Below are 26,838 nucleotides of genomic sequence, written 5' to 3' on the forward strand. Positions count from 1 at the left end.
GTGCTTTGGGAAGGACTCCAACTTGTTGAGAGTTTTCCCTCAGATTCTCATTGACCCTAGTTTTGCTGAGGCTCCTTGATGCCACACTTGGTCAAATAATACCAAGGGCAATCACTCTTACCTCACCTCTTGAGGTCAGCTGTTATGTCCATATAATGAAGTCAGAAGCTGAGTGGCCCTGGTGGAACCCAAACTGAGCATCAGTGAGCAGGTTATTGCTGAGTAAGTGCCACTTGATAGTGCTGTTGATGACACCATCATTTTGCTGATGATCGAGAGTAGATTGATGGGGCGCTCTTTATATGTAAATCAGGCAGCCACTGCACATGTACATGGAAATGCAGAATTTGCTATTTGAGATGCCATACTCCTTCCAATGCTGAGTGAAAATGGTATCTCCATATCTGACTTACCATTCAAATACATTGAACAGTGTGAAGCCACTATACTTCTCACATAAAGAGTAAGGTGGAAGCGCCCGACCCAACTGAGCATAAAATGACGTGCAATGATGTCAGGCGAGTGTCCTGATGTAATCGTGCACTCGCGCGATAATTTGGTCGGCGAGCGCGCGCCAGAGTCAGGAGTGAGCCCACCAACAATTAAAAGGCCATTAAAAAGGTAATTGAATTAAATTTTTTGCTGCCCATCCAACCATGTGGTGGGTGGGTAGGCGTAAAAGCCAAGCAGCCCTTAGCATTTTTTAGGAAGCCTGATCCCTGGGTGGGATGAGGTTCCCAACAGCAAATAAAACTTTTTAATTTAATTAATAACATGTCCCTGCTCATGAGACAATGTTTTATAACATTTCGGAAATCTTTATTTTTAATGCTTTAAACTGCTCATCTCCCTGAGGTAACTCTGTGCCTCAAAATAGAAGTCAGGGGGGAAACTTTCCATTGTTTAGAGCCATACCTAGCACAAAGGAAGATGGTTATGGTTGTTAGAGGTCAATCATCTCAGTTCCAGGACATCATTGCAGGAGTTCCTTAGGGTAGTGTCCTCAGCCTACACTATCTTCAGCTGCTTCATCAATGACTTTCCTTCCATCATAAGCTCAGAAATGGGGATGTTCGCTGATGATTGCACAATGTTCAGCACCATTAACAACTGCACAGATACTGAAGCAGTCCATGTCCAAATGCAGCAAGACCAGGAAAATATCCAGGCTTGGGCTGACAAGTGGCAAGTAACATTTGCACCACTGAAGTGCCAGGCAATGACCATCTCCAACAAGAGATCATCTGACCATCACCCCTTACAAACAATAGCATTACCATCGCTGAATCCCCCACTATCAACATCCTGGGGGTTATCATTGACCAGAAACTGAACCAGACAAGCCATATAAATACTGTGGTTACAAGAGCAGGTCAGAGGCTGGGAATCGTGCGACAAGTAACCCACCTCCTGACTCCCCAAGGCCTGTCCACCATCTATAAGGCACAAGTCAAGAGCGTGATGGAATACTCCCCACTTGCCTGGATGAGTGAAGTTCCAACAACACTCAAGAAGCTTGGCACCGGTCAGGACAAAACCGTCCACTTGATTGGCACCCCATCCGCAAACATTCATTCCCTTCACCACCGATGTACATTGGCAGCAGTGTGTACCATCTACAGGAACTGCCAAAGCCTCCTTAGACAGCACCTTCCAAATCCATGACCATTACCACTTGGAAGGACAAGGACAGCAGACACATGGGAACACCGCCACCTGGAAGTTCCCCTCCAAGCTACGCACCATCCTGACTGGGATGTATTTCAACATTCCCTCACTGTCACTGGGTCAAAATTATGGAACTCCCTTCATAACAGCACTGTGGATGTACCTATGCCACATGGACTGCAGTGGTTCAAGAAGGCAGCTCACCACCACCTTCTCAAGGGCAATTAGGGAATGGGCAATAACTGCTTGCCTAGCCAGTGATGCCCACATCTCATAAATTAATTTTAAAAATGATATTCCTCCGGGTTGTGGTCCTAGAGGACATTACAGAGATACGGAGGGGTGAGGCCATGGGGGGATTTGAAAATGAGGATGAATATTTTATAATCCAGTTGTTGCTTGATTGGAAGTGAATATAGGTCAGTAAGCACAGGGGTGATTGAGGAACAGGACTTGGAGTTAAGGCACAGCCATCAGAGTTTTGGATGACCTCAAGTTTGTGGAGGATAGAAGGTAGGAGACCAGTCAGGAGTGTGTAGGAATAATTAAGTTTAGAGATAATGAGCATTGAGCTTTCTGCCAGCCCACTTAGGACAATTACATTGAAAATAACATTGCGTGAGCTGCACAGATGAGTCTTGTGGTTGGGACCCAGAAAATATATGGATGTTGGGTTACCGAGCCCAGATCGAAAATCAAGGTTTGGCTTTAAAATCCTCAGACAAAAGCAAAATACTGTAGATTCTGGAAATCTGAAATAAAAACAGAAAATGATGGAAACATTTAGCACTATCTGAATAGAGATAAGGGTTGGATTTTCTTGGTTCAGTCACAACCCTAATGCAATCCTCAAATCCGGGTCTGGATCCCAGAAGTGACCATGATAGAGTATCGGTCACTATCTACCTGGAGGCACCAATTAAGAAGCTACATGTGGGAGCCCCATCCAATAAAGGGTCATGAGCGGATTAGGGAAATACGAAGCCCAATCAGTGGACCAGCCCCAATGGAGAGTTGGCCACTGCTGAGGCAGGAAGATGGATGTGAGGGTGCCTCAACACTGAAGTGCCCCCCTTTTGACTGAATTGGAGTCAACAAATAAAGAGGCCCAAAGCCAGCTGGGACATTGTGGTAGAGGAGAAACCCCTCCACAGGTGTAGTAACAAACAAGGTTGTAGCTTTTGATCCCCAAGGGCCTGTCATCAGGCCATGAGCTGACAGCATCCGTTCTCAGCAGGGGGAAATATTGACGCTGTCGCAAAATGGTCCCTATGTGGGGCCATATTTGCCCTAATTGAAAACCCAGCTCTGTGGAGTAGGAAACTGACCCTGGTCCTGGACAGCTCTGGGATGTCCCAACGCAACTACCCCACTCCCCCAACCTCTGCACCTGCACATCCAACCCCATCTCTATTCAGTTCATTGACTCTCCACAGATGCCACCTGACCAGCTGAGCATTTCCAGCATTTTCTGTTTTTATTTAAAATTCTTATCCTTGTTTTCAAATCCCTCTATGTCCTTGTCCCACCCTATCTCTGTAACCTCCAGCCCTACAACCCTCCAAAATATCTGCAGTCCTCTAATAGTCTCTTGATACCCCCGATTTTAATCATTCCACAATTTCCGGCCACACCTTCAGTTGCCAAGATCTGAAGCTCTGGAATTTCCTTCCTAAACTTTCCACCTCTCTACCTCTGTTTCCTCCTTTAAGATGCACCTTAAAATCAACCTCTTTGACTAAGCTTCTTGTCATCTTAATATCTCCTTGTGTGATGCGATGTCAAATTTTGTTTTATCACACTCCTATGAAATGCCTTGGCATATTTTGCCATGTTAAAGGTGCTGTATAAATCCAAGTTATTGTTGTTCTTTCCATCATTTCCTCCACCCTATAACTTACTGTAAGGCATCGTCTGACTGTAAGTAATGCAGAAATGTAAATTGTTGAATAGAAAATTGTATTTGGTAAATATGCGTACAGCTTGCTCCTGTGATTTATAGGTTGGAACTATCTTACAAATTGCATTGTCTTTTTGGATACCTATTGAATGTTAATTTACTGTACATGTACAATGTTATAATGTGCTATATTTTATGTTATGTAGTTTGTATTTGCAATTTCATTGAAGTCTGCTGTAAAACTGTATGATAAATAAATAAATAAAATGCGTAAATCTTCAAGATTGCTGTTGGCATTGCGAATAGATCAGAAATTTTCAAATCAAAAAGCAGGGATTTTAATTTAGACAATGACCTGCCAAACCGAATTGCCTCAAGGAGATCGGAGCACCATTTTGCAGGAAATCTGCAAAAAACTTAATGTGAAAACTTAATGTGCAACAAGGCCCATCACAGGGATTATAAATGAAGTACACAAAAGGATGATGCATCTGAACAGATTAGCACAACTTAGTGATGAAGGCCTTCCTATTGAGAAAGAGCAGAGCTCATTTAGTGAGGATTCGCTGAGGTTGAAGTGACTTTTTGCTTTGCATCATAAACATTTTCAAATATATGGTGTTGCATTGTTTTCATTATGGATAAGTATTATAGAACTGCTTAGAAATTACTGATTATTTTAAGTATGCGTGAAATATTGGATTGCCAGGAAATTAACTTTGACTCAATGGCCTGAATTTATTGGCCATGGCGATAGCCTCATCCACCAGCCGAAGAACCGGTGACAACCCTGCCACAGCATTTCCTGAAGCCATGGTGGGATTAAATCCCAATCAGCCACTTACCTGCTTCATGTCAGGGTTCCTGGGGCCTTCAGGACAAGAATTCAGTCTCCTACAATTGTTGACCAGCCAGATGACTGGCAGCTTTTCAGACGCAGCAGTGCCATCAGGAGTGGTGGCCATGCTATGATTGCAGGAGGCCCAGAATGAGGAGTAACTATGGAGGTCCAAGAACCCAAATAAGTGGGGTGGTCTCATCAGGGCCAGTCAGCCAGGGTGTCCAAACAGGAGGGCTCACCCCTCAGCATGCAAGCAGGCCCACCAGGGCATACCGACAGTCTCCCATGTGGCGTGGATGCCTCCTCCCGTTGCTGGTATACAAGGCCCTTAAGTGTTCCTCAACTGGCCATTTAAGGGCCGTAATTAGTCTTCCTCTCCCACAATTAATCGAGCAGAGGGAGGGGTGTCAGGAAGGCAGCAGGCCCTCCAGCCTGCACCTTCCCACCCAATTAAATGCCCCCCCCCATCATCGCCACTTCCTAGTCTGCTCCAGAGGGGGCATTAATTCTGACCATTATTCATCTTCTCGAGGGCAGTTAGGGAAAGGCAACAAATGCTGGCCTTGCCGGCGACATCCACGTTCCTTGTAAGAATAAAAAAATTGTTGCCTCCTGCATTGCTAAAGGAATAGCTACCGACTACAAACCAGGAACACACATAAACTTAACCAATCGAACTGTGAAACCTAACTGCTCTTGTGAAATTCACCTTGCCTGTTTTCTGGGCAGTTAATGGGAACAATACAGCCCAACGTGGGCTGATGCATGTCTAATGCCAAATTGGCTTGGGCAATTTTCAGGCATCTCAAGTAGCCACCTCCAACTGGCATAAATCCCTATGCATATGCTAATTAACAGGCTATTACTTATGTAAAGATTCTTCAACAAAATTTGTCAGCTTTGAATTTACTCCACTCTGGTTGAAAAGATACCTTAGAATGTCAGATATAAGAACCTGTTTTGAGTTGGAGGCAGTGCATGAAATGTGAAAGTGCCAAAAAATGGCCTGAAAAGAATAGAAACAGGCACATGAATCAGTGGGAAAGCTGAAAAAAAAATCATAAAGTGACAGGGAGACTATAGGAAATAACAGGCTGTGTTGATGGGAGAGTACTCTATGTGGCACAAGCAACCCATGAAGATGCCTGCGGTATATGTTACCATTGGTGACAAGGCTATGAGTTATATTTCTGTGATACAACATAGCTGCAGAAGAGAAAGCTCATGAATAGTCTATACAATTATATTAAAATGAAAAATTTTCATTGTATGTAATGATCATGAACATGGAATCAGCATGTCATAAATGAGTTCGATAAAATCTACTGCATCTGTTGAAATCAACCTACCTTCAGCACAGGAAGAATTACTTTTGCACACAATACAAGCATTCAAATTGAGAAACCTAAATAAAAAAGAGGTTTGAGTTTCAGGCATATTTACAAGTTATGATTTGGCAAAGCAAATCAAGCGTATTGAGCACAGAAGTTCATTATCTCTGGATGTCAATTAATGAATACCTCCAATCTTTGTAGCTTTTTCATTAATAATAATGTAAAATAATAAGTTTGCAAGCATCATGATAATGCACTTGATCTTACAAAACATCCACTGTATGTCAGACACTACTGAATTACATTTCTGAGCATAATAGTAGAAAGTTTCACATTTTTAATGCAAACCATCAGTTTTGAAAAATGGCTCTGCAGTTGATACATATTTCCATTTCCTGATACGTATTTACTTTGTAGCTGTCACTAAGCCAGATGAAAAAGATAAAAAGAAGCACCTGAAAGTAATTATTTTATCATTGGTTGCCATTTTTAATGTAAAAAGCAAAATAATTAAAATTATGAATCTGAGCTAAAGCAAAGCCTCTGGGTATATTGGTTTGTGCCCTTTAATCTGGGATAATCAGAAAAAAGTTCCAAGGACATGCACAAAACACAGTAACATTAATTAACATTTTTACTAACTTGAGCTCCTGAATTTCATGGGAGAAACTTACTAACTGTCTCAACAATATTATTAGATGTGTTGTGATTAGCTCTTCAGCTGAGCATTAAGTTGTTATGTTGAAAGTACAGGAGTTTTTTGTTCTGTATGTTAAAAAAAATCTGGAAAGGACTAATGTAAAGAAAATATTTTTCTCCAATGTTACTGTGAGATACTGTGAAGCCAGCTTATGGGGGCTGTGTGTGTGTGACTAATTTAATTAAACTGAAGACAGTCAGGCTGCAAGGTTTAAATCATCAAAGGATTGGGTGTAAAAGCAGGCATTTTGACATGGAGATGAACAAGCTAAGATGGAATACAACAAATACAACATGAATAGGAATTTTCATTAGGGGATAAATGAGGATTTGAATTTTTAACTTTTGAATTTCAAAGAGAAATAAAACTGGCAAAGATCATAAATGAGTAAAGCAAAGTTAAGTTTATTTTCCCAAAAGTAGTGGCTATAAAGATAACATGAAAGATTTTTATATTCTGGGAAAGGTAACTTCCAAAGAAAGTTAAGAACAATGGGTTTAAAGGTAAAAGAGGAAAAACATATTTAAGGAAAGATTGAAAGCTGTGGCCATGTGAGATCTTAAAGTGTGTGCTGTGCATAGACAGGCCTGTAAAGTAAGTAGCCTCCAGTCACCATACAGAAGTGTTTGTTTGTTCCAAAAAGCAAGGTTTTGTTACAAGCTTTGGATTTCTATTGTCAATGAGAGGGAGAGAGAAAGTTGTGAAATATCTCCACTATAGCAACAGTGGGTGCCTTGCAGTAATACTGCAGGATTTTTTTATAGTTTAAGAATCTATATGGATTGTTGCCTGGTAAAGATTGTTTATGTGTGAGTCTAGCTAAGTAGAAATCTTTTGGGAAATGTTGAAAGACTAAATTTAACTGTGTAACTGTAATCTTGTGTGTGTTTAACTTTTCTTTTGTTAATAAATGTTTTAATTTAATATTTAAAATCTCCAAAAGTTGTAGTTGAATCTTTGCATCTGATTTCAGTACACATACATTCTCGTAATAAATACAAAGTGCAAATCGTTGTGATAGCTTGAGCAAGTTTCCCTTTGGGATTTGGTCAGCCTGGCAATTACCACCTGCTATATCATAACACTAATTATCATATAATGCAGTGGTTGTTGATTCAAAGTAATTTCAAGCCGGTTTACTTGGTGGTGATATAAAGGTTTGGCCTGAAAATGAGCTTGAACATGTTCTTATAGAAAGGAAATCATTTTATGGTGGCTAGTAGTGATGATCAGTGTGATGCTATATGATGGTAAAGCCTATGGAGCTGAACCCACACAGCCAACATCTACATCCATAATTCTCCAGTATGACCTTAACTATGAAAATTCAGTGATATCTTCTCTGGTAGAAACACTGAAAAAAGTGCATGGAATAAATAGTTTTATGGGGCTGCAACCCAGATTTTTAAAAAGGCTTCATTAGCACCAAGCCAATCTTCAATTTTGTAATGAAAGGCTATGGGAACAAATAGATAGGCTAATGTGATCTTGGACTTCTTCAGAGGAGGGTCTTCATTTAAACCTTTGTAGGTTACTCTATATGAAACATAAATCCTACAGTGTAGCTGGCTGTGTGCCAGAAGTCTTCCTCATTAATACAATATCTTTACTTTGTAAAATCTAACACATCCTTTTGCAAGTGCAGCTGCTAAAAAAATCACCCAAGTAATGGAAACATTTATTACAAGCATGTAAGAAGAACCAGAATTTCTGTTCGTGAGGACAAAAGAGCCTCCTTTGCCGAGCAGATGATTTATATTCTCAAGTAGTAGAGTGCCTTATTGTGCAGGTAATTGGCGAAGAGCTTGACCTGGGAATGAGGTATTGTATTTAATCACCTGAGTCAAGGGAAGCAATAGAAAGGAAAGTAGAAGCCCCATCTGTCAGACTGTAATGATTGTGCTATTTGAAGGCAAAAAGGTTTGTCTGTAGCAGCTGGTATCTCTCTGAGTGACCTTTTACCATTTCTCTTCTTGCAGTCTGACAGATGTGTCAACTCGATAATTTCAAAAGGCCTTGAATAAATAACCAATTGTGAACAAGGATGACCCAAAGCGATGACAAAATGGGTGCATGCAGCGCATTATGGCAAAGAGCTCAAAACATTATATAGCAAAGAGCCTTTTGCTCTTTATTTTTGGCTAAATGATTTTCATGCCTACAGATCCAGTTTTTTTCTAGGAAGAGGGAATGTGAAGTGAATTGTAGGGTGTTGTGATGTGTTTGCCCTTGAAGGAGTGCTATTAGCTGGTCACAGGACTCAGGTGGTGTGTCAGAACACAGAATGGATTCTTGCTCAGACACACAGCCACAGCTGAAGAAGAAGACTTAGCCAAACTAATTGGCTCTGTGAGTTATTGGAGAGTTGCAGAGAGGTGACTGCAATCAGGCCATGTTTTATAGAGCTTAAACCTTCTAAATAGTTGGAGAAAAACTGACATGACTGCCTCACACCATTGCAAGCACAGCTGCTACAGACTTTACAAAATGGAACAGCAATAAAAGGTTTGAAGAAGCTTATTTCCCTTCCTGTCCTCTCAGATCAAGGAGGTTGCTTGGAGGTGAAAGGCCTTGAGCTAGCAGACCATAATGAGGCTTCTAATTTTGACTTTGTGTGGTAGCACAAAACTGATGATATTGACTCGGCCGTTCATTGAAGATCTCTCGACTTTTATTTCCATTGACTTCAATCGGGTGAGATGTACAAGGGGTGACTGAATTGAAATTGCCTGTTTTAAACTATCATCCAAAGTCAAAACTTCTCCCACTGAATGGACTAAGAACGTGAGCTATGGATTAATAGGCCATGTGTACAAATGTCGACTTAGGGGACTTTTTAGAACAGCTAATGTATTTTAAGTATAAAAGGAAAAATTAGTTTATTATGATCATGATGTTAGACTGGCCTTAGATTCAATATGAAGCCAAGTTTATGATTCTCTTAATTTATTTTACTAGAGAAACTAGTGTGACTATTATTAACCTCTGTTTCAATTATATCCAAATATATGTAAAATACGCTGTAATAAGGTACAGGGTTACAATATATTATTACACATCAATAAAAAGATGATTTAAAAAATTGATGGTTTAAAACAACAAGTAGCAGTGATATACATAAAAATTAAGTCAGTTTTTGCAGCATGCTAGTTTGCAGGAGCTAAGGTATTAAGCCCTTGTGAATATGTCTGAATATCAAAGTACCATTTCTTATGAAAGAAATATTTTTGCTCTGGCTGTGTAATTTATTGTCTATAAAATTCACATCAGTGTCTTTTACATGCCCTGGCTATAGTTTAATAGATCCATAAAAATTAGATTTCAGTATTTAAAGTGAACTGCATTGGGGAGCAACTGCAGTATATGACATTTTATGATGTAAAATGTATGCTATAAAGGAAAAATGATCATCATGTGCTTCTTTGATTTTAACAGTTTTATTATACACTTCAGAAGGATTCAGCAGTGATCTGTTTCTTTATATCAACTTGTTTATGTTTTATTCAAAAGAAAGCTATATAAAGATTTTCAAGATCTTACTGAATACAACTGAAAGTATGAATAAAAATATGTAAAAGTACAAATTTGCCTCCCTCTCCGAGTCCTTTTCCAGCTGCTTTGGAGTATCTCTTACAATGGAATTAGGTGGACGATACATTTTCCTGGACTGTGGAGAAGACTTTCTGTTCACATAATTATCAAATCCCCAATAAGTATGTTCTTATTATTCTGTTCTTTTCCACTCCCCCACAATCTTCCCCCCAATCTGCATTTTTCTCCACAAAGACTAGGTCAGCTTTCTGGCTGTTCTTCTGAAAATCTTTTTTCTTATTCCCACAGGTAACAAGTACCTCCTACCAAATTCTGGTGTGGTGCCCCGTTCCTTGTCTCTACTGGGATCCTCCTACACATTAACTGTCAACAACACATTCTTTTATTAAAGTTTATTCCGGGCCTCCCCATGATGGCCCTTGACTGCTTGGATTCCCACACTTTTCAAATTTCTCCAGGCTTCTGCAAAGTTCGGGCACTGCTCAGGTACCTTATATTGTTTAAATTGACTCAGTCTCTCCTGCAATGTTCCGCCACTGCTTGGGTTCCCTGCACTGTTTAAATTCCCACTGGGCCTCTCCCACAATGTTCCACTGAAAAGTAATTATATTTTTCTTGAACTGCCAACTGAAAATTCACCTGAACTTCTTCCTTTCAAAATAGTGAAATATTTGACCAGTGCTTATCAAGCTGACTCTCTATTCACAAATTTTTAGTTTCATAATTTGTTTCTGTCAATATACATTTTGTGGGTCCTGCAACATTTCACATTATCCCTTAAGCAAATGTAATCTTATGAAGTCAGAAAAAAATAGAATAGCATTTAGATTTCTTCATAAAATAGCTCGGCTATTTCAGCCATAAGAAACTTTTAGAGAGTTCTACCAGCAAATTCTGCTCACCAACATATTAAAAGCTCCAACATTATTATCATATTATGGCTCTAATAAATTTCTGTTATTAAATATGGGTCATAACCCTTCTGATCTCATAATTCATCAAGGTAATGCTCAGCTGCCTGTGATGAATCCTATAAAAAATGGATACTTCTAGGTTCTTTTGTTGACATGACGAATTTGGTCAATTGTCCTTTAACAATCAACTGGAGATATTGAGATTGATTGGCAGAACATACACAGTGGGAAATTACATTCTCTACATTTGTTTGTATATTAGATCACAGGAGATGAAAAAGGATAAATCAATTGCGATAGAGCGATAACAATGGAATTTTTTAAAGTCCTTCAAGATGTGCTGATTGATTCAACTAAGAAGAATGTAATCAGAAACCAGTATAAGTATTGATAATTCAAAGGAGCATGATGAATACCCATGACTTGCTACAAAATATTCCAAAGCATCAGTGACAGTTTGAAAATCCTGCTGAGGAGCTTAAGACTTTTGCCAGTCTAGCATGAAAAATTAATTAAAAGGATTTAATATCCTTTTAAAAGTGTTAATCAGATGAGCTGATGTATAACATGATTTTTCATTTCAAACATATCATTTACATTTTAGATATTATTTTATTGTACTGAAAATGAACAACAGTTTTTCATGACAAAGCTTATTTTTAATTATTAAAAGATACATTCCTAGTGTGGTGGCCTCTTTCTATATTTACCAGTGTATGATTTTTGTGTAAAATATAACATTATGTGAAAACAGATGTTAATTTTGGTTTCATTAAATCCACATACTTAGAAATGAACTTGATATTCATATTGACTACTTAACCATTAGATTTCGATGGTTTGAAATGCTTGTAGCATCTATCAAAACTAACGATGGGACAATGGTGGTATAGCAGTAATGTCACTGGGTTAGTAATCCAGAAGTCCAGGCTAATGCTCTGGATCAAATCTTGCCATGGCAGCTGGAATTATATCCTGATAATAAATTTGGAATTGAAAGCTAGTCTCAGTAATGGTGATTATGGATCTATTAATGCTTGCTGTGAAAATGCATCTGGCTCATTAACATCCTTTGGGGAAAGAAATCTGCATTCTTACCTGGTCTGGCCCACAGGGTGACTCCAAACCCACAACAATACAGTTGACTCTTAACTATCCACATCCCAGCAAAGAATAAATAAATAAAATCATATCCCTGGCTAATAAGTCAAAGTGTGATATAAAAATATTAACCTTATGGCTCGATATTGAGATTTTGTCTGTTTGTGTAGATGGATTGTTTAAAGGGTGAGGGTTAATTACTTGGTTGAAGGCACTGGCCTGTAAGTTGTTCACACATGTGAAGAGAAATAATCATCTAAACATTAAAAAAAAACAATTGGACCAGTTTTCCTCTGCCCTGCTCCCAAAAACCACCCAAAAATATATATTTTTTGTCTGAAATCAAAGAGGTTATAATTGTGTAAATTATAGGCTTGGCACACAGATTTAATCTGGCTGCAGGGGAGGTGCCTTGGAAACCAGGTGTTACTCTTACATAGGAACATAGGAAATAGGAGCAGGAGTAGGCCATTCAGCCCCTTGAGCCTGCTCTGCCATTCAACTAACTCATGGCTGATTTTGTACTTCAACGCCATTTTCCCGCACTATCCCCGTATGCCTTGGTATCATATGACCACATGAAATAGGAGCAGAAGTAGGCTATTCGGCCCCTTGGGCCTGCTCCTCCATTCAATAAGATCATGATTTGATCCCTCACCTCCCTTGTTTAGTTTAAAGCCCTCTCTACATCTCCAGTTATGCGGCTCACTAGATCACTGGTCCCAGCAGGGTTCAGGTGTGGACCATCCCAAAGGTACAACCCCCACATTCCCCAGTACTGATGCCAGTGCCCCATGAACTGGAACCCACTTCTCCCATGCCAGTCTTTGAGCTACGCATTCTAATCTTATTTGTCCTATGCCAACTTGCATGTGGCTCAGGTAATAATACAGAGATTATTATCTTTGAGGTTCTGCTTCTTATTTTGGTACTCAGCTCCACATAGTGAGCAGAACCTCTTTTCTTTTACTGCCTATGATGTTGGTACCTCTGTGGACCACGATGACTGGATCCTGCCTGTCCAACTGCAAGCTCCCCTCCAGCCCTGAAACATCTTTCCTGCATCTACCCTGTTGAGCCCGGTAAGACTTTTGTATGCTTCAATAAGATCACCTCTCATTCTTTTAAATGCTAAAGAATGCAGGCCAAGTCTCCTCAAGCTCTCCTAATAAGACAATCCCGCCAGTCCAGGAATCAGTCTGGTGAACTTTTGTTGCACTCCCTCTATGACAAGTATATTCTTCCCTAGGTAAGGAGAGCAAAAGTGCACACAATACTCCAGGTATGATCTCACCAAGGCTGTATAATTTCAGTAAGACATCTTTACTCCTGCACTCAAATCCTCTTACAATAAAGACCAAAATGCCATTTACCTTCCTAATTGCTTGCTCTACCTTCATGTTAGCTTTCAGTGATTCATGAACAAGGATACCCACGTCCCTTTGGACATCAGCACTTGCCAATCTCTCACCATTTATTAAATATCCTGCATCTCTGTTTATTCTACCAAAGCAGATAACTTCACATTTTTCCACATTATAATCCATCTATCATATTCTTGCCTACTCACTTATCCTGTCTAAATTTCCTTGAAGCCTCTTTGCATCCTTCTCACAACACACATTCCCATTTTGTTTTATGTCAGCAGCAAACCTGGAAATATTACATTTGGTCCCCACATCCAAATCATTGATTGAGAACAGAATCATTTACTCACCCCGCCACACCTCCTCCACTGGCTGGAGTCGTGGTAGGCAGGGATGGAGAATCATGTGGGAACTGTAAATTCGGGTTCCCTACAGCGGGAATCGACGAAGGGAACTTGGCGGTTCCGATGCTCCTGAGGGGATAATGGCAGGTTGCCATTCCCACCAGAAGTCGTTGGGAAACTCATTTGCATCCCGTTCTTGGGAGGAGAATGACCCCCCCGACTTGAATACTGCCCCCACCGCCCCCCCACTCCCCGCTGGCACGATTTCACGCTGGCCTGGGACACGTCCAGACCAACATAATGTGCATATGCCGGGGCTTACCTGGATGAAGACATGGGGCAGCTTGCGGAGAGTGGAGGCCTCCAGCGACCATGGACCCTGGAAGATCACGTGCAGCAGTGGGCGGGTGGAGCATCCATTACGTGGATCCTCGAGCTGCTGGTGCTTCCAGGGTGTGGATCCTCGAGTTGCTGGTGTTTGGCTGAATGAGGTACTGTTGGGCAGCGATGGTCTTTGTTGGGGAGGGGGCAATAGATGGAGAGGAGAGCAATGAAGAAATGGGGCGCAGGAGGTTGCGGGTGGTAGGGGAAAGAGTGGGATGCTGCAGGGGTTATGAAATGAGTGAGGTGGTTTCAGGAGTGGGAGGGTGGGAAGGGCTGTTTTGGAGTGTGCAGGTGAGAACAGACAGTAGTGGGGTGCGCAGGTATGAACTCGTGGTAGAGGGGAGGAAGAGGAGAAAGGGATTCAGACGGAGGGATCTGTGCTGTCAACAGATGAGTCCTGGGTGGCATACTGAGGAAATTGTTGTTAGGAATGGTTGGTGAGGATTAAAGGTGACAGTGGGAGCCAGCAGGGTGGAAGAGTGAGGGTTCAGCGATGACGGGTGAAGGGCGCTGAGGGTTGTTGAAGGGAACATGGAAGTAAAACCAGATTCTGGGGGTAGACAGGATGGAGGGGGCGGGGTGGTGCATATCTACTGTCACAGGGGTGGGCTTCTCAGGGTGGGAGAGAATGTGGACATTCACCTGCACAGGATGGTTGGTAATGGAGGTGGGAGGTTCGCATTCAAGGGTGACTGTGGGAAAATCAAATGTTACACCTGGATGATGGTGGGGGGGGGTCAATTGTTATGGGAGGATGTAGGTTACTGGGAGAGGGATAAAGGTATTGGACTGCACTTCAAACGCAACACGAACCATGGCCACTCACAACTATCCAAAGCCTCATGGTGGAGATCTCGAGTTGCTGGATGGAAGTTGGGTCACTGGGGGTGGGCTGAGCTACAGGTCATCTCAACTGGACAACTGAGGGGGAACCCAAGCATGTAGTACTTACAACACTAGGGCGTTGGGACAGATGAGCGTGTGAAGGGCAAAGGATCAGCCTCTGCGGATGGCTGCTTGCAGATGGCTCACAAGGGCCGTGACAAAGACCCTCTCCTCCCTGCACATACATGATTCTGGGGACATTGACCCAGCCTGGGATGTCCCCCTGAAGATGGTGGTGGCAGGTGGCCAAGCTTAATGAGTAAGAATCACAATGGACCTGATTAAAGTGAAAGTGGAGTCTATTTACAAAGCTGTGTGAACATCGAACAATTATGTGCACCATGCAACCACATGTGATATCAGAACATCTTAATTTTGCCTCACTGTGCCCAGGTGCTCCCCCAACTCTGCAGTAGGGGTGGAGGCAGCCTGCTGACCACTATGCCCTATTGTCCTTGATGACTTTGGCGGGCATCCTATGTGTCCTCGAGGCCTGGAGGGCCCTGGCGTACTTTGGGTCTCCAGCTCTGGTGCAGCTGTACACCCTCTGAGAGACCTGAGTGGAGGTCCTAGGGGTGTCTGCCTGTCATTCCTCTTCCCTTTGGGTGCCTAAGGGCCTCTGCTGGCTCCTTCAGGAGAAGGGGCATCTGGATGGAGGTCAAGGTTTCCTGTCATCCTCTTGCATAGCCACTGAGAAACCTCGCCAAGGGATGCAGCGTTGGAATCACAGATTCCCAATTGGCCCATCGTATCTGCACCAGCTCTCCAAATGAGTATTATGACCTAGTGCCATTGCCCTGCCTTTTCCCCAAACCCCTGCACATTTTTTCTATTCAAATAATCATCTAATGCCCTCTTAAATGCCTCAATTGAACCTGCCTCCACCACACTTCCAGGCAGTGCATTCCAGATCCGAACCACTAGTTTGCGATAAAGGTTTTTCTCACGCCACAATGCTTCTTTTGCAAATCACTTTAAATCTGTGCCTTCTCGTTCTTGATCCTTTTATGATTGGAAACAGCTTCTCCCTATCTTCTCTGTCCAGCCCTCTCATGAATTTGAACAACTCTATCAAATCTCCTCTTAACCATCTTCTCTCCAAGCATTTCAGTCCCAATCTATCCTCATAGCTGAAGTTTCTCATCCCTGGAACCATTCTTGTAAACCTCTTCTGCACTCTCTCCAAAGTGTTCACATCCTTCCTATAGTGTGGTACCCAGGACTGTACACAATACTCCAGCTGAGGTCTAACTGGTGTCTTATATAAATTCAGCATAACCTCCTTGCTCTTGTACCATATGCCCCTATTAATAAAGCCCAGGATACTATGTGCTTTTTAACTGCTCTCTCCACCTATCCTGCCCTTCAATGATCTATGCACATATACACCCAAGTCTTTCTGCTCCTGCCAACCCCTTCAAAATTTCACAGCTTATTTTATATTGCCTGTTCATGTTCTTCCTATCAAAGTGCATCACCTCACACTTCTCTGCATTGAACTTCATCTGCCACCGATCTGGCCACTCCACCAACTTGTCAATGTCCTCTTGAAGTTTGACACCGTCCTCCTCACTGTTCACAACACTCCCAAGCTTCGTATCATCCACAAACTTTGAAACTGTCCCCTGCACACCAAGATCTAGATAATTAATATATATCAGGATAAACAAAGGTTCCAATACAGATCCCTGGGGATTATGGCCAGTGCCCCTACAATTTCTACTGTCACATCCTTCAATATCCTTGGGAGCAACTCATCAGGTCCCGGTGCCTTGTCAACTTTAAGTACTGACAGTCTATTCAACGCTTGTTCCTTATCAATTTTGAACTCTTCTAGTGACAGTTTCCTCATCTGTCACCATGGCCTAGGTAGCATTTACCTCCTTGGTAAAGATGGATGCAAAGAATTCATTTAATATCTCAGCCATAGCCCCTTCGTCCATGTGTAAATTCCCGTTTAGGTCCCTAATCAGCCCTATTCCTCCTTTTACTACCCTTTTACAATTTATATGTCTATAGAGCACTTTTGGATTCCCCTTTATGTTGGCTGCCAGTCTTTTCTCATGATCCCTTTTTGCTTCTCAAATGTGCTTTTTCACCTCCCATCTGAACCTTCAGTATTCCTCTTGGTTCGCAATTGTATTTTCTATCTGACACCTGTCGTAAGCACACTTTCTCTTCTTTATCTTAATTTCTATCTCCTTTTTCATCCAGGGAGCTCTGGATTTGTTTTCCCTACCTTTCCTTTTTGATGGAATATACCTTGAATATGCCCGAACCAATTCTTTTTTGAAGGTAGTCCTTTGTTTACGAACCTCCAGTGTGGGGCTTTATCAAAGGCCTTCTGAAAATCCAAAACACCACATTCCCTGGTTTCCCCTTATTTATTCTGCCAGTTACATCCTCAAAAAACTCTAACAGGTTTGTCAAACATGATTTCCCTTTCATAAATCCATGTTGCCACTGCCTAATCCCACCAGTATTTTCTAAGTGTCCAGTTGCCACATCCTTTGGGATAGATTCTAGCATTTTCCCTACTACCGATGTCAGGCTAACAGGTCTGTAGTTCTTGTTTTCTCTCTCCCTCCTTTCTTAAATAGTAGGGTTTCATTTGCTACCTTCCACTCTGCAGGATCCATTCCAAAATCTATAGAATTTTGGAAGATGGCAACCAGTGCATCCACTATCTCTACCTATCTACCTTTTTAATCTGAGCTGTCATTTCAGTGTTATTGATTGTAATGGATAAACTGATATGGTCAGGAGGGGTTTTTTTGAATGAACAATATTTGTTGCAGAATATGTTTTTTTTTACATATAGTGATGAAGGCAGTGGCCAGGCACTGTGTCAACCACCAATCTTGGATATGTCCTTTTTAGGTGCAGACATGAGTGAATAACAAACTGTACAAGCCCTTTAATATTCCTTGAATATATTCACCTGATCCTCTCCTGAGCTACTAATAACAGTTTTTTAGTTAGAAACTGGGAATTCCCCCACCCCCACCCTAGCCCTATCCCTACTTAATGCCACCTGGAATAAAAAGATAAGCCTCGCATTCAAGTCAGTCCTTATCTCCTATTCCTGCACCAATATTCTTAATACCTGCACATTATTCATCCACCTGCTGCTTGACGCCACAGTGCCACCCACTTACCAGTTTCATTCAAGGAAGATTGCAGAGGTCCCACAAATTTGTTCACAGGAGACAAAACCTTTAACTTATGAAGATCATTGATATGCAAATCTCAGCATGTATAAATTAAGTTAAATGCTTAGTTCAATTCATCGGATGCTCCCATCACAAAAATTCTGCCTTAGTAGCTTGAAATTTGGAAGGTTTTCTGGGTCTTCTCAAGGGGCTTCCATTTGACCGGTCCCATTAATATTACTGCAGCCCTTAATGCCAAGCCATCATGAGCATTTCCTCTAATTATCTACAATAAACCCAACAGATTCCCTCCAGTCTGTTTCATCTTTCACACAATGAAACAGTAAGTAGTTTGTAGGGCAGGTCAGTTGCTGATTGATTTCTACTGGCTATAGCTGCAATTACACAACTGTTTGGTGCTAAGTTGCTAAGATACACTTGAGTGGCTTGGCAGGTGCTGAAGGACTTGGTCCCAACTTCTGCACAAACCAGTGCTCTCAGGGATTGATGCATTAGTAGGCATTCCCCTTAGAATAGAGCAGGACTTGGAGAATGAGCATTTGCAAAACAGAGCAAAACAATCTGCTAGAAGAGGAAGGAGGAGAAGGGCTTTCAGTCAGCGGCCATATCCACCTGGATGTTCAAGGAGTAATTCTCCTACCTGAACCTCAGCAATGAACATTGCATTAGATATCAATGTTTCAGTAAGGATGCTTTCACTGAAATTTGCCACTAGCTGCAGCCACAACTACAACCTCAATGCAAGGACTACATTGCCAGTGGCTATGAAGGTGACCATGACCACGAATGTTTATCCTTCCACTGCGGCATGTGGGAGGTCACTGATGCTCTCTATTCAAAGAGAGTTAAATGTAGCTTATTCTCTCATGCCAGACAACAACAGGTGGAGAGAATATCTGGCTTTGCTAGGGCTGCAGTCTTCCCCATCATGTAAGGTGCCATTGATTGCATGCATGTGAGCTTGGCAGATGCTGAATGTCAACTCTGAGGTGTACTGCAACTAAAAGAGATTCCACTCCCTCAGTGACCAGCTGGTGTGCAATCATGCAGGTCAATGGATGGAATCCTGGCAGCAGACATGATGACTTCCTCCTGTGGAAAGCCACTGTGCCATCAGTATTTGAATCACGATGACAAACTAAAGGATGGTTACTGGGTGGCATGGCGCATGACTCAAGTGCACAATGCTCAGACACATGGGCAGCATATATAGGATAAAAGCCATGCTCGCACATGAAATGCGATAGAGGAGACCATTAACATGCTCAAACAATGCTCTTGCTATATGGAACACTCTGCAGCAAAGCAAATGTCAAACTTTACGGTGATTGGCTGAGGTCATGGGGAGCAGCTGAGGAGTAGAAGGACCCAGAGGAGAGAGGGAAGAAGGCTGCCCCTTTCTGGGAGAGTGAACAACTTTTCCAACTGTGATACCAGTAAATTACACCCCAATTCCCCATTCACTGCCAGTTCCACGTGTTACCTTTCCTCTATCACTGGTCAACTGTCTGACCATAATACAAAGATAAAAGCCAACACATGTTAAACTTTCCAAACCAAATCATATCATTCCATATTACATGCAACCATCAACTAAATACATATACAGATCTCTTGGTGCTTATATTCCATCTGTCTTTGCCTGTCCTAGTGCTCCTACGCAGTGCTTCCCAGAGGCTATAGCATGACTGGTGGAAGGTTGCTGACTTTCAGTGGGGGAGACCGCAGATGGCCTTGCCAGTCAGCTCAAGCACCTGTAGGCTGCATCATTTTGGTATGCAAAAAGTAGTCTGAGCTGGCTGTCTAACAGGCAACAGCAAACTGGTGGTGGAGTGGTAGCGATGAGAGGGAACCTGTCCTCCTGAGAGAGGACAGTAGGTTCATGCTCTGTGGAATGACTATTACTCCTTTGATGCAGCAACCCTAGTCATCCGTTGAAGGACAGATTGCTAGACTGCTGTGACACCCTGCAAGTCCCTTTGAACACAGCCTTGATGGCAGCGTCTTGGCATCTTGGCACCAAGTTGAGCAATCTGAGCTTGCGTGGAAGTCCAGAAATCTACACTTTTACTGCAGTATCAAGGATTGGGCAGCTTCTGCTTGTGCTGCAATAGAAGCTGAGACATTGGCCATCACATACTTCCTCATGGCTGGGTCCACAAATGTGCCAGTGGAGGCCACCACATCCACGCTGGAAAAGACAGGCCCCAAGCTCTGCACAAAGCCCTGTGCAAGGTTTGTGCTGGACTCTTACATACTCCTTGACACTAGATGCAGACTTCTTCTCGGCATGTCTGCACCAAGTATTTCAGTGTGTGTACTCATGTGTCTTCCTCTGTAGCCTACCCATCAAAGTGCTCATCTAAGTCCACTACAGCACAATTCCTATCAGGGATCTGGCACTTGTGCTACCATTGCCCTTCCTCCGGTTGCAGGCTGCTCATGCCCAGTGTTTCACCACATGCAGAACAGCCTCTAAGTTGTCTCTTAAGGTATACAGAGTGTCAGTATCTGAACTGGTGGCTGTGAGTAGGGTATTGAGTGCAGCTGTTTCTTCAACATCACTGCCTTCCTGCTCTTTCCAGCTTCTCCTCTTTCACCACTGCCTGACCAGCTCACAGTTCTTGGATATCCAAAAGAAGGAAAGGCATCAAGGTAAGGTCTTGATGAGGGGAGAGTGAGAATCCAAGGAGTGCATGCTTACACCATCTGCAGCTTCTAAATTAGAAGAGGTTGTGGACTAAGGGGAAGTGGGATACAGGAAGGAGGATTAGGCATGAGAAAACTATTATCTTCCATTGTTTCAGTTTCACCACTGCCCCCTGCCTCAGCAACAGATTAAGAGCATGCAGCAATGCCTGTTCCCCCACCAGTTAGTACCTGCTGCCTCCAATGGTGCACCAACTTGTCCTGCAAGAGAGAGGGAAGTGTGTCAATGAGTGTGGTGCAATGTTTTTGGGTGATGTGTCTGTCATGGTGGAATAGCAGGCAGTTTGTGCAAGCTATAAGATGTGTTTGGGAGATTAATAGCAGTGTGAAGTGTGTGATTGTGCGGTGAAGCTACAAGGTGTCACGATTGATTGAGATTGTTGATAAGTGAGTAAAGGTTGTGTGGTCCATTGAGCAGTTGCTGACGTCAGTGTTGCAGTTGATGGTATAAGGCATTGAAAATGCATTCACTGACATTGACAACTTGTGTGGTTACTGAGCTTTTTGTGACATGCAACCAAACCCTCAGGGCTTGATTCCTAGCATTGACTGCCACGACTATCTGGTTGCAGTGCCTTCTGTGAGTTTGTCTGGAAGGCCTCTATGCCAGCTGTGGAAAGAACATGGTTCTCTTCCCACCATCTCCTCGACCAAGGCCTCCAGTGCAGAGCCAGAAAATCTTGGGGCTCACCATTTATGACATTTATGTGTCTTTTCTAGGTTAGAATCAGTAGTAGAATGACATCCAGCACCTGCTCTAGCCGCAATGACTTCCCCTTTAAAAGGTGCAGGCTGGCTCTAATTGGAACTAGCCTCTCATGATTTTGGGGCCCCTGCTGAGTTGAGCAGCCATTCAACAGTACATAAATTTGGCTAAACACTTGGATCAGAATCAATGGGCATGTGTTAGTCCCATCCAATGACCCCTGCGCCCTTTTTCATGGGCTATCAAGTTTGGTCAAGCAAGACTAACTAGTAAGAACTCTCCAGCCAAAGATGGATTTCTCATTTATTCAATATCTAAATTTAAATCATGTAATTGAAGGGCAATCTAAGATATTCAGGGATACATAGAAAATTACTATTTTTAAATCTATTAAAGAAAATTGTTGTGTTACCTTCAATCCTTCAAACACAAACTCACCAACCACTCAAGTATGACTCAAACGATATTGTGAGTTTTTTATTGAAGATTGTTGTAGTATATACATGTTGCAGGAGAGTTCTTACTAGCAAGTCTTGCTTGGCTAACTAACACATTACAACTACAGTATCATGTGACAGATGACATCATATTCTTCTGACAATGTATACAGGTTATGGACGTAGCCTCTTAAAAGCAAAGTACAACATACCCTTTTTTGCTAAAGTTAAGATTGCACACTTATAATAAATATACAGATAATAACAAGGACATCATAACACTTTTGCCATTTCAGCAAAACTTTTGCGTTAATTGTGAGTTTCCAACCTTATGGGCTGAATTTTCCCCCCATTGGGGGTGAAGTTGAAGGGCGGGCGCGTACAGGCACGCTTCCAATTGGCGCCACCGATCGGAGGCGCACTGCCATTTTACATGGGCGGGCCAATTAAGGCCCGCCCAGCATTGATCTCCCTGAGGCTAGGTGCAGCATCAGGGAGATCGGCTGTAAATGTAAAAAAGATAAAAATATAAAAATAAAATTTCCCTAACATGTCCCCTCATGTGACAATATCATATGAGTTGGGACATGTCCATAATTTTTACAAAATCTTTATTAAAATTTTTTAAAGCCTACATGAAACCTCATCCGGCCCGTGGATGAGGTTTCATGTTTTTTCTAGTTCTCTCCAGGACTCCTGGCCTGCTCACCAATCTTAAGGTTGGACGGGCAGGTCCTTTAATTACTTAATTGACCCTGTCAATGGCCTCAATTAGCCATTGACAGGTCAGTGGGCGTGCAGCTGATTTTGCTGCGCTCCCGCCTTCCTGAAAATTTAAATGGGGCGTGGTGATGTCGGGAGTTCCCCCCGACGTCACCGCACATCATTTTATGCGTCGGCGAGCGGGTCACACCCCCGCTCACCGATGCGTAAAATCCTGCCCTATGAGTTTACGGGTCTCTGAAATATAAAGGTGGTTTGCTGATATGACCTGATCTGGTCACCATTTAACTTCTTTCATATCTCTAACTGTTATCACAGTGGTAGGTGTGTTGCTTTCTTGCATAATGACATCACACCGGCTATCTTCACCATGATCTTCCATAGTGTTACGTTCAGATCTCACCTATGAATGCATTCTACTGGCAATAGGATGTTGGAGATTGCTTACATGGACATCTCCCTGAGTCGGCATTGATTTCTGTGTAATATTGCTCCATTTGGTGTCACCACTTTATACGATCTTGGTTCGCGACAAATCTTAGCTATTTAAACTGGAAACCAGGTTCGCTCTGTCAAGTACAGAGGTGAACTAAAAAAGGAACTAAGGAAAGCAAAGAGAGGATGTGAAAAAATATTGACAAGTAAAATCAAAGAATGATTTACCAGTAAATTAAGAGCACGAAATTAACTAAAGAAAGGGTAGAGCCTATCAGAGATGTACATGGTAATTTGTGGGTTGATGCTGAAGATGTGGGCAGGGTTCTCAATGAGTATTTTGTCTCTGTCTTCACTAAGGAGAGGGATGATGCACACATTCCACTTAAGGAGGAGGAGTGTGAAATATTAGATACAATAAGCATAATGAGAGAGGATGTACTGGGGGGCTGGCATCCTGCAGGGTAGATAAATTACACAGGGAATTCTATCACAGGTTTTTAAAGAAAGCCAGGGGGGAAATAGCGGATGCTTTGAGGATCATTTTCCAAGCCTCACCAGACATAGGTGAGGTACCAGAGGTTTGGAGGTCTGCAAATGTTGTACCAATATTTAAAAAGGATGCCAGGAATAAGCCAGAAAATTATAGGCTGGTCAGTCTGACTTCAGTGGTGGGCAATTCTGAGAGACTGCTTAAACTGCTATTTAGAAAGGCACAGATTGATCAAGGATAGTCAGAATGGTTTTGTTAGGGGAAGATTGCGTTTTACTAACTTAATAGAATCTTTTGAACAAGTAACAAGGAGCATTGATGAGGGTAGTGCAGTGGATGTTGCCTACATAAGTTTTAGTAAGGCATTTGACAAGGTCCCACATGACAGGCTGATCAAGAAAATGAGATCTCATGGGATATAGGGGAAGGTGGTGGGTTGGGTTCAAAATTGGCTCAGCATCTGAAAACAAAGGGTAATGGTTAATGGATGTTTTTGCGAATGGAAAATGGTTTCCAGTGGTGTTCCACAGGACTCAGTGTTGGGACCCTTGCTGTTTGTTGTATATATTAATGATTTGAACGTAAATATGGGAGGCATGATTGGGAAGTATAAAAATGACGCAAAAAATGACCTTGCAATTGATAGAGAGGAGGATAGCTGTTGTCTTCAGGAATACATCAATGGTTTGGTTAAGTGGGTGGAAAAGTGGCAAATGGAATTCAATCTGGGGAAGTGTGAGGTAATGCATTTGGGCAGGGCAAACAAAACAAGGAAATACTCAATAAACGGGAGGATATTGAGAGGGGTTGAGGAAGTGAGGGACCTTGGAGTGCATGTCCACAGGTCCTTGAAGGCGGCAGGACAGATGGATAAGGTGGTCAGGAAAGCATATGGAATGCTTTCCTTTATTGGATGAGGCATTGAATACAAAAGCAGGGATGTAATGATGGAACTTTATAAAAAGCTGGTTAGGCCACAGCTGGAATTTTGTGTATTGTTCTGGTCACTGCATTAAGGTAAAGACATAATTGCTCTGGAGAGAGCGCTGAGGAGATTCGCAAGAATATTGCTAGGGCTGGATAATTGCAGATATGAGGAAAGATTGGATAGGCTAAGGTTGTTTTCTTTAGAACAGAGGAGGCTGAGGAGTGACCTAATTGAGGTGTACAAAATTATGAGGGGCCTAGATAGGGTAGAGAGGAAAGACCTGTTTACCTAGTTGAGGGGTCAATTACTAGGGAGCACAGATTTAAGGTTATTGGTAGAAGGATTCGTGGAGACATGAGGAAAAACTTTTTTCACCTAGAGGGTGGTGGGCCTCTGGAATTCACTGCCTAAATTGGTGGTTGAGGCTGAAACACACAACTCATTTAAAAGGTACCTGGATTTGCACCTGAGGTGCGGTAGCCTGCAAGGCTATGGACCAGCTGCTGGAAAATGGGATTAAAAATGAGTGGCTAGTTTCTTTTTTTGGCTGAATGGGCTGATGGGCTGAATGGCCTCTTTCTGCACCGTAACCTTTCAATGGTTCTATGGATGAAAACCCCAAACATTTTGTCCTATGGTCAAATATTTACCTGCATGTTAATCATGCATACCATTCCACCTCCTCTGTTTTCCATTAGCTCATTTCTTACAGGTGGATATGTGGATAGGTGATGGCTTGGAAGAGTTGGCAGACTTGTCTCCCAAATGTAAGCTTGACTGATGAGGGTAAACTTGCACTTAATGGTGTTGCCCTCAGCAGTAGTGTTGCAACCTGGAAATCCTGCTTTATTTCCCAGCACTTAATAATCAGCCACTCAACAGTACAAACCATTTGATCGAAGATAATGTGGCGATGATGTAATGTGATCAATGCTCCACTTCACACATGCTTGCCCATGTGCCGTTGCCTGAGACAATTTCCAATTTCTTCTGGTGCCCCAAACAAACCGAAAATGGCACTCAGAATATCAACATATCATGTAGTTGTTGAATGATTGGAGATTTGGAAGAATAGTCCATCACTAGTAGAAAGTCATCAGAATGAACATTAAATTGGTCTGTAGACATTCCGGTATGATAGAATCTCATGACGTATCAATGGCTCCATTTTCTGGCTTGGCTCTCATGCCTGACATGCCTCACATATCCTCACAGTCTTCTCTATATTACTGCTGATTCCTGGATTTCTCTCACCAGACGTCTAGTGCACTCAAAGCCCATGTGAACCTGAGGCAAGTGTGTCAAAATGTCTGGTTGGAGTGACTCAGGCACTGGAACCTGTCTATCCTTGAATATGATGCCTCTGGATATTCCTAATTCATCTTGATAGGCCCAAAATGGCATCAAGGTTTCCTATATTTCTTGTGGTGTATCAGGCTAATCCTCAATTGAGGTTTCTCATTGTGCCTGGATGTGCTAGCTATGATTTTCAAAATTCCCTAGATTAAGGAAATTGGCAAATGTTACACCGCTTTTCAAGAAAGGAGAGAGAAAACCATGAACTACAGACCAGTTAGCCTAACATTAGTTGTTGGGAAAATGCTGGAATCTATTATTCAGGAAGCCTTAACAATGCACTTAGAAAAGTATAGTATGATTAGAACAAGTGAACATGATTTTATTAAAGGGAAATCCAGTTTGACAAATTTATTAGAGTTTTTGAGGATGTAATTAGTAGGTTAAATAAAGGGGAACCAGTAGATGCAGTATAACTTGATTTCCAAAACAAATTTGATAAGGTGCCACAAAAAAGGTTAATAGGCAAGATAAGGGCTCATGGAGTTGGGGGTAATGCATTGAAATGGATAGAGGATTGATTAATGGATAGAAAATGGAATCTGGGCATAAACTGAGCTTTTTCAAGTTGGCAGGCAGTGAATTATGTGGTGCCACAAGGACCAGTGCTGGGGCCTCAGCTATTTACAATTTATATTAATGTCTTAGATGAAGCGACTGAGAGTGGTATCTGAGTTTGCTGATGTTACCAAGCTAGGCAGAAAGGTAAGCTGTGGGGAAGACACAGAGAGGCTGTAAAGAGCTTTAGACAGGTTAGGTGAGTGGCAACAAGTTGGTAGATGGAGTACAATATAAGGAAGTGTGAAATTATTTGCTTTGATCGTAAGAATAAAAAAATAGAATATTTTTTAAAAGGTGAGAAACTTGTAACTGTTGATGTTCAAAGAG

General features: G+C 42.1%; 1 long non-coding RNA gene across 1 annotated transcript in view; it reads right to left on the reverse strand.

The window, feature by feature from the left end:
- The window catches only part of LOC121278915, a 52,629-nt gene that overhangs the window by 10,324 nt on the left and 15,467 nt on the right, over positions 1–26,838 (reverse strand). Inside the window, exon 2 of the long non-coding RNA XR_005943294.1 lies at positions 5,759–5,814. This is a non-coding gene — a long non-coding RNA (uncharacterized LOC121278915). The remainder of the gene's footprint in view (positions 1–5,758; positions 5,815–26,838) is intronic.

The sequence above is a fragment of the Carcharodon carcharias genome, chromosome 6 (genome assembly GCF_017639515.1).
Source record: "Carcharodon carcharias isolate sCarCar2 chromosome 6, sCarCar2.pri, whole genome shotgun sequence".
In the NCBI taxonomy this organism is placed as follows: Eukaryota; Metazoa; Chordata; class Chondrichthyes; order Lamniformes; family Lamnidae; genus Carcharodon; species Carcharodon carcharias.